Source organism: Pteropus vampyrus, unplaced genomic scaffold (genome assembly GCF_000151845.1).
Source record: "Pteropus vampyrus isolate Shadow unplaced genomic scaffold, Pvam_2.0 Scaffold17, whole genome shotgun sequence".
NCBI classification, from domain to species: domain Eukaryota; kingdom Metazoa; phylum Chordata; class Mammalia; order Chiroptera; family Pteropodidae; genus Pteropus; species Pteropus vampyrus.
In genome coordinates, this window is record NW_011888798.1 from 12,267,480 (window position 1) to 12,273,626 (window position 6,147).

The window sequence follows — 6,147 nt, forward strand, 5'->3', positions numbered from 1 at the left end:
TTTCTGAACCTGACTCTAGACACATGGTTTGAGGACCTCAGGAAATATTTAATTTTGACACTGTCTCAAGGGAAAAAAATTCTCTATTCGTTCTCTCTGTTAAATTACAAGCTCCAAGACTAAGAACTATATCTTCTTTCTCTCTGACACTTCTCTACAGCACCCTAATTGTGTGTTTCGGCAGAGCCCTCCCCCACCTTCATGTGGGCTATTTGACCTACTTGCTGGCTGGGAAACTCTGAACTCGTTTCCTTATTGGTGAAGTGCGCTTAGCTAAAGGACCTCAAGGGCAATATAGCTTGTCCCACAAGTTCATGGGGTAAGCACAGACTCTCAGGGCTTCATAACCACAGATTAGAATCCTGAATGGACTCCTCTGCAAAAGACCCAGGTTGTTTGCTCTCCCAAAGCTATTGAGAAGCTATTGAGAAGAAAATGGTCTAGGAAGACACATACCCTAGCCCTCCTAGCAGCAACAGCAGCAGCAGCATACATAGACACACTGGTTGTTCCCTGCCCACTTCTTTTTTCTCCATAGAAATTAAGCAGGGATGCTCACAAGTATTCCTCAGGCACAGATACTTCCTTTGACATCCTTGGTCATTCTCTGCGCCCCTTATTACATGCCGGGGAATTTCACATAATTTCTTTCAATCTTCACAAGGCTACAAAGTGAACATTATTACCCCCATTTTACAGATGAAGAAATTAAGATCAGGGGAATTAAGTGACGTACCATAAAGGGTCAGAGGCCAAGATTCAAACTCAGGTCTGCCTGGCACTAAGCACTTTCTACTCTGGGCTGTTATCTCTCTGTGTGGGACAAGACTGGGCCAGGCTGAATAGTGGCATTTTAGGAAGAGGAATTTTTTTTAAGTCAACCATCTTGATGCTTCTTCTTTCCCCAGCTGCAGCATGCCAGTTATCCCACAATATATTTGATAATTCGGATTTGTTCTGCTCAGACAAGATTTTCATTATTGTCCAATTTCTTTCATCAATTTTTTTTTCCCCAAAGTGTGAACGAAGATTACAAATGCATGCCCAAACAGTAAGAATCAAGCTAATTAAAATTCACTCCTTACAGTAGAGATGGAAAATGCATTTTGAACAAAGGTCCAGGAGAATTAAATTTTCATTTCACCTTTGCTTTTCCTAAGACCAATTAAAAACTGTTTAATGTCCTTTCATTTGTTGATAACAGACTGGTATAGCACCTGGCCTGGGTCTGTGTCTGGATTTTTAAATTAGCATATTGTATAGAGAAAAGAAAGAAAAAGAATGAAAAGTGAGAGGACAGAATACTTTAGGTACCCTTTGATTTCAACTCTATTCAGGGGTCACTCTAGGGTCTACACAAATTTATATTCGCGTTTTACACATTCTATGTGACCTTTGAGGTCATTTAGGCTAGTGGCTTTCATACAGTTTTTAACACTAAATTTTGTCTTTAAAATAAAATCTTACACTGGCACCAAAGTTAAAAAAAAAAAAGAAAAAAGAAATTAAATACAAACACACACATACATATATATTATATTTTTGTAAATTTAAATTTATTTTGCATGCTCAAATTGTTAACATTTACTCATTTAAAGCAAATCAACAATTTATATTTTAAAAAGTGAATAATTTCTTGTTTATAAAGATTCATGGTAAGATCAGTGACTATGCATTGAGCTACAAAGAAAACTTCAATCATTTTCAAAATAATAAACACTATAGATAACTATTTATAATGCCATATAACTAAGTATTAATAACAGAAGCAGAAGCTGAAACATAAGACTTCATGATATCAATTTCTTTTTTAATCTCTGAAGTAATTCTTGGTCAGAGAAAACCTAAACCAAAACTGCAAAATATCTGGAGAATAATGACCACAAAAATCTGCATATAAGAATTTGTAGGAGATAGCTAAAGGATTCCTCTGAAAAAAGTTCATAGCCCTAAATATTTATTCTAGTAAATGAGAAAGAATACAAAAAACTAAATGATAGAACTAATAAATAAACCCCCAAATTTGTTTTTTTCTTTTTAGTAAGACTTCTGCTTCTGATCATCAAGAATAACTAGTAGCAGCCTGGCAGCCCCCTAACCCCATCCCTCATAGCACAACTGTGCTCCCTCAGAGATGAGACACAGCATCACTCAGACTTGCTGCCTTTCGGCACTTTTCCAGACCATAGTGGGGAAAGGGGACTCCAAAAGGAGCACAGTGGTCTTGCTGAGTTAAGGAGATAGACTGGCACTCAGGAGGTGAAGGCTACTGGGCTTTACAGAGCAGAGTGCTAGAAAAGGGGGAGCTATGAAAGAGTTTGGGAAAGCTGTAGAGAGGTTCTCTTGAGTCTTTGTCTAAATACTAAGTGGACACGTGGAGGTGAGACTCCAAGAGCTGGACGGGGTATACTACTGAGGAAAAAACAACTGCTAGAGGCTGTAAGCCAAACTAAACAGACCTGACAGATTGTTGAAGGCCTAACTAATGAGTGAAGGGATCTCACTAAACCAACCCCGAAAGAGCCAGACCTCAATAGTAGGACTAAACTAAACACAGAGCTAAGGCTGCTCTGGACTTGCCTTAACAAAGATATTGACCTGAGCCATCTAATATGGTAGCTGCTAGCCACGTGTGGATAGCTACACTTGAAATATGGTTAGTCCAAACTGAGACATAAGTATAAAATACATGCCACATTTTAAAGACTTTGTATGAAAAAAAGAATGTAAATGTAATAATTTTTATTTATTGATATCATGTTGAAATGATCATATATGGCTATACTGGGTTAAATAAAATATATTATTAAAAATAATTTCATCTTTTCTTTTCTAAATGTGGCTCCTAGAATATTTTAAATTATATGTGGCTTGCCTTTGCGGCTTATATTATATTTCTATGGGACAATGATATGATAAACAAATAGATAATGAAACAAAAGAAAAAGTTCAAGAATAAGTCCAAATACTCATAGAGATTTCATTATGATAATGGCAATATTTCAAATCAGTAGAGAAGGATGGACTGTTTGATAATTGGTATTGGGACGATAGGTTAGCCATTAAAAAAGAAATTGGATACCTACCTCTACACTTTATTATAACATAAATTCCAGGTAGATCAAAGATGAAAATATTTCAATTTTAATCATTAAGGAAATTATTAAATGATAGAATAAGACACTGGAGAATATTAAAAATTAAATTGGATTTTTAATTTTATGACATAAATCTTAGAAGCCATCAAGGAAAAGTTTGTTAAACCTTTTATAAACATAAAAAAGTTCTGCAAGGCAAGAAACACTGTAGCTAATGGTAAATGAGGAACACAAAAAAAGTAATTGTTATCACAGTAATGAGTAATTTCCACAACAAACTCAAAGTGGATAAAATTTGCATTTATTCTCAAAATTGGTCTATAGATTCACCATAATCCCCTCAATTAAAATTTCAACAGATTTTTCTGAGAAATGAAAATTTCTAAGAAAAAGGACAGGCAACCCAATTTAAAAAACGAGCCAAAGAGATAAACAAGCACTTCACAAACAAGGAATCCATATGGACAATAAACAATGAAAAGCTACCCAACCTTTTTAGTAGTCAGGCAAACGCAAACTAAAACTACAATTAAATACAACTACAACCTACCAGATTGGCTCACATTGAAAGACAACAAACACCATCTGTCGGTTTAGCTGTGGAGTAAGAGTTACTCTCTTACATTGTGGATGAAAGAGTAAATTGGTGCAACCACTTTGGAAAACAGTTTGGCAGTATCTACTACAGTTAGATATACATACATACTGTGACCCAGCAGTTACTCTCCTAGGCATATAACTCAGCTCATGTCAGTAGAATGCATATATAAGATTGTATAAAACCACCTGAAACTAATATTGTATGCAACTGTAATTGAAAATTTTTTTAATTTAAAAAATAAAGTGCTTTAATTAAGAAAAAAAAAAGAATACGTATAACAAGATTGTCAGTAATTCCTCCAACCTAAAAAACACCCAAATGTCTGTCTGTAGGAGAACAGAGAAATAATATGCAGCACAGTCATGAAAACAAATGCTCCTCTGCTACAAAAACAATGTGATTGAATCTTATAACCACAACGATGCGTGAAAGAAGCAAGACACAAAAGAATATGTGAGACCATTTATATAACATTTAAAAACAGACAAAACAACAATATTTGGGGATATATACGGTATATAGGGTTATATATGTTATATGAAGATACATAATAAAACTATTTACTCGCTCACTTATTCATTCATTCATTCATTTATAAAGCAAAGATGTCCTTTTCATGAAAATAGAGGGTTACCTCTTATGAAAAGGACCCATAGGAGACTTCTGAATGCTGACAATATTCTATTTCTTAACCTTATCGTGTATAATAGTTACATGATAGTAATTACATGATGCTTTGCCTTATAATTTTTTATTATGCAGTTATTTATGCCTTATGGACTTTGTGCATGTTATGTTTCATAATATTGTAAAACAATATGCCAAGTCAGTTGGATCATCTGGTTTTCGCCCAGTGGGATGATGGTGCTGCAGCCAGATCACTCTCACAGTGACAACAATAGTAATAGCTCCCACTTTTAAACACCTACTGTGACCAGATACCATGCTTGTTCAATGTTCGAAATAGCCCTTCAAGTTGAGTGTCATTATTCCTATTTACATGTCTGTAATTCACCCATCAGGTGCCTTCTTTCCAGTCTACCCAGGACTTGGTCTATGGCTAGGAGCCTGCAGCCTGATTGTTCACGTTCCTTGCATTGCTCACTGTCTATATGAATGTAAGAGCAACGGCAGGTTGGACCCTGTTGAGCCATTAACATGTAGCTTAGAGACTTCCTCCTACCTTCCTTCCTTCCTTTCTACTACTTGGGCTGCTCCCAGTTGAACATCCTGCACATTGCATGCTCAGAGCACAGGGAAGCAGCTTTCCATGCTTCTCCCATATCCTAACCCTTATGAAGAAACAAATATCCGCCTGTGCCTTGATCTCCTTATCTTAAAATACTCCAAGCAAAAATCAATCTCTTCTTGCCTGGCACTATTTTCCCAGCCCGCCTATGAAGAAATCCTGCATGTCCCCAGCCCCAACGATTGTTCAAGAATATCATGATTTTCGGTCTTAATGGAAATTTCAGTGTTACCTTCTTACAAAATAGTCGATCATCCATCATCTCTGCTATGGAAATCTACACAAATCAATTCAGAATTGACAACCTATTCATCAGCTGACTCTTCTGAGAATGCTACAGCATGATGATTAAAACAATAGACTCAGAAGCCAGAACCCTTAGGTTTGCATCTAGGCCTTTCCACGCAGTTTCTTTGCACCTTAGTTTCTTCACCTGCAAAATGCAGATAACAGTACTTATTTCCTGGGTTTGTTGTGAGGATTAAGTAATTTGACATAAAAAGTGTCTGGCAGATAGTATGTACCCATGCGAGTATTAGCTCTAGTGCAATAGGTAAAAGTGCAGACTCTGCAGCTGAACTGCCTGGGTTTGAATCTGCTGTTCCCTAGTTGGGTGACCTCGGACAATTTTCTTCTCTTTCTGGGCCCCAAGTTCCTCTTCTGTCAACTGGAAGATAAATAACAATACCTACCTCAAAGGATTATTTGCAAGACGAAATGAAATAATATAGGCAAAGCACTTAGAACAATGCCAGGCACAGGGAAAGTGCTAGGCAGGAGTTAATCATCATTAATGGCATGTCCACAGTCCATTAGCTGCTACTGTTCATGCTGATGAGCCTAGGGCCCTACAAGGTACTGAAGCACATTCTAAACACTCCAGGTGCCATTGTGGTGTGAGCTAGAATTATTGGAATGCTAAGTACATCTTACTGAATTCCACTCAAATTAAATCAACGGATGCCAATTCAGCATATACTTTCCAAAAAGCACTGTGGGCAATATAAGGCATTAGGCAGTCATTCCTCTGAAGAGATTTATCTGCAAGTCAAGACAAGAGCACGTAAATTGTTAAATATTATAAGACAGCAATTGCCAAGTTAATGAAGGCAGTGGTAAGTGCTACAGATACTTAAAGATGGCATCTGTCCTCACAGGCAAGACAATATTCTTAGTCTCTGAAAACTGGGGAGGCATGT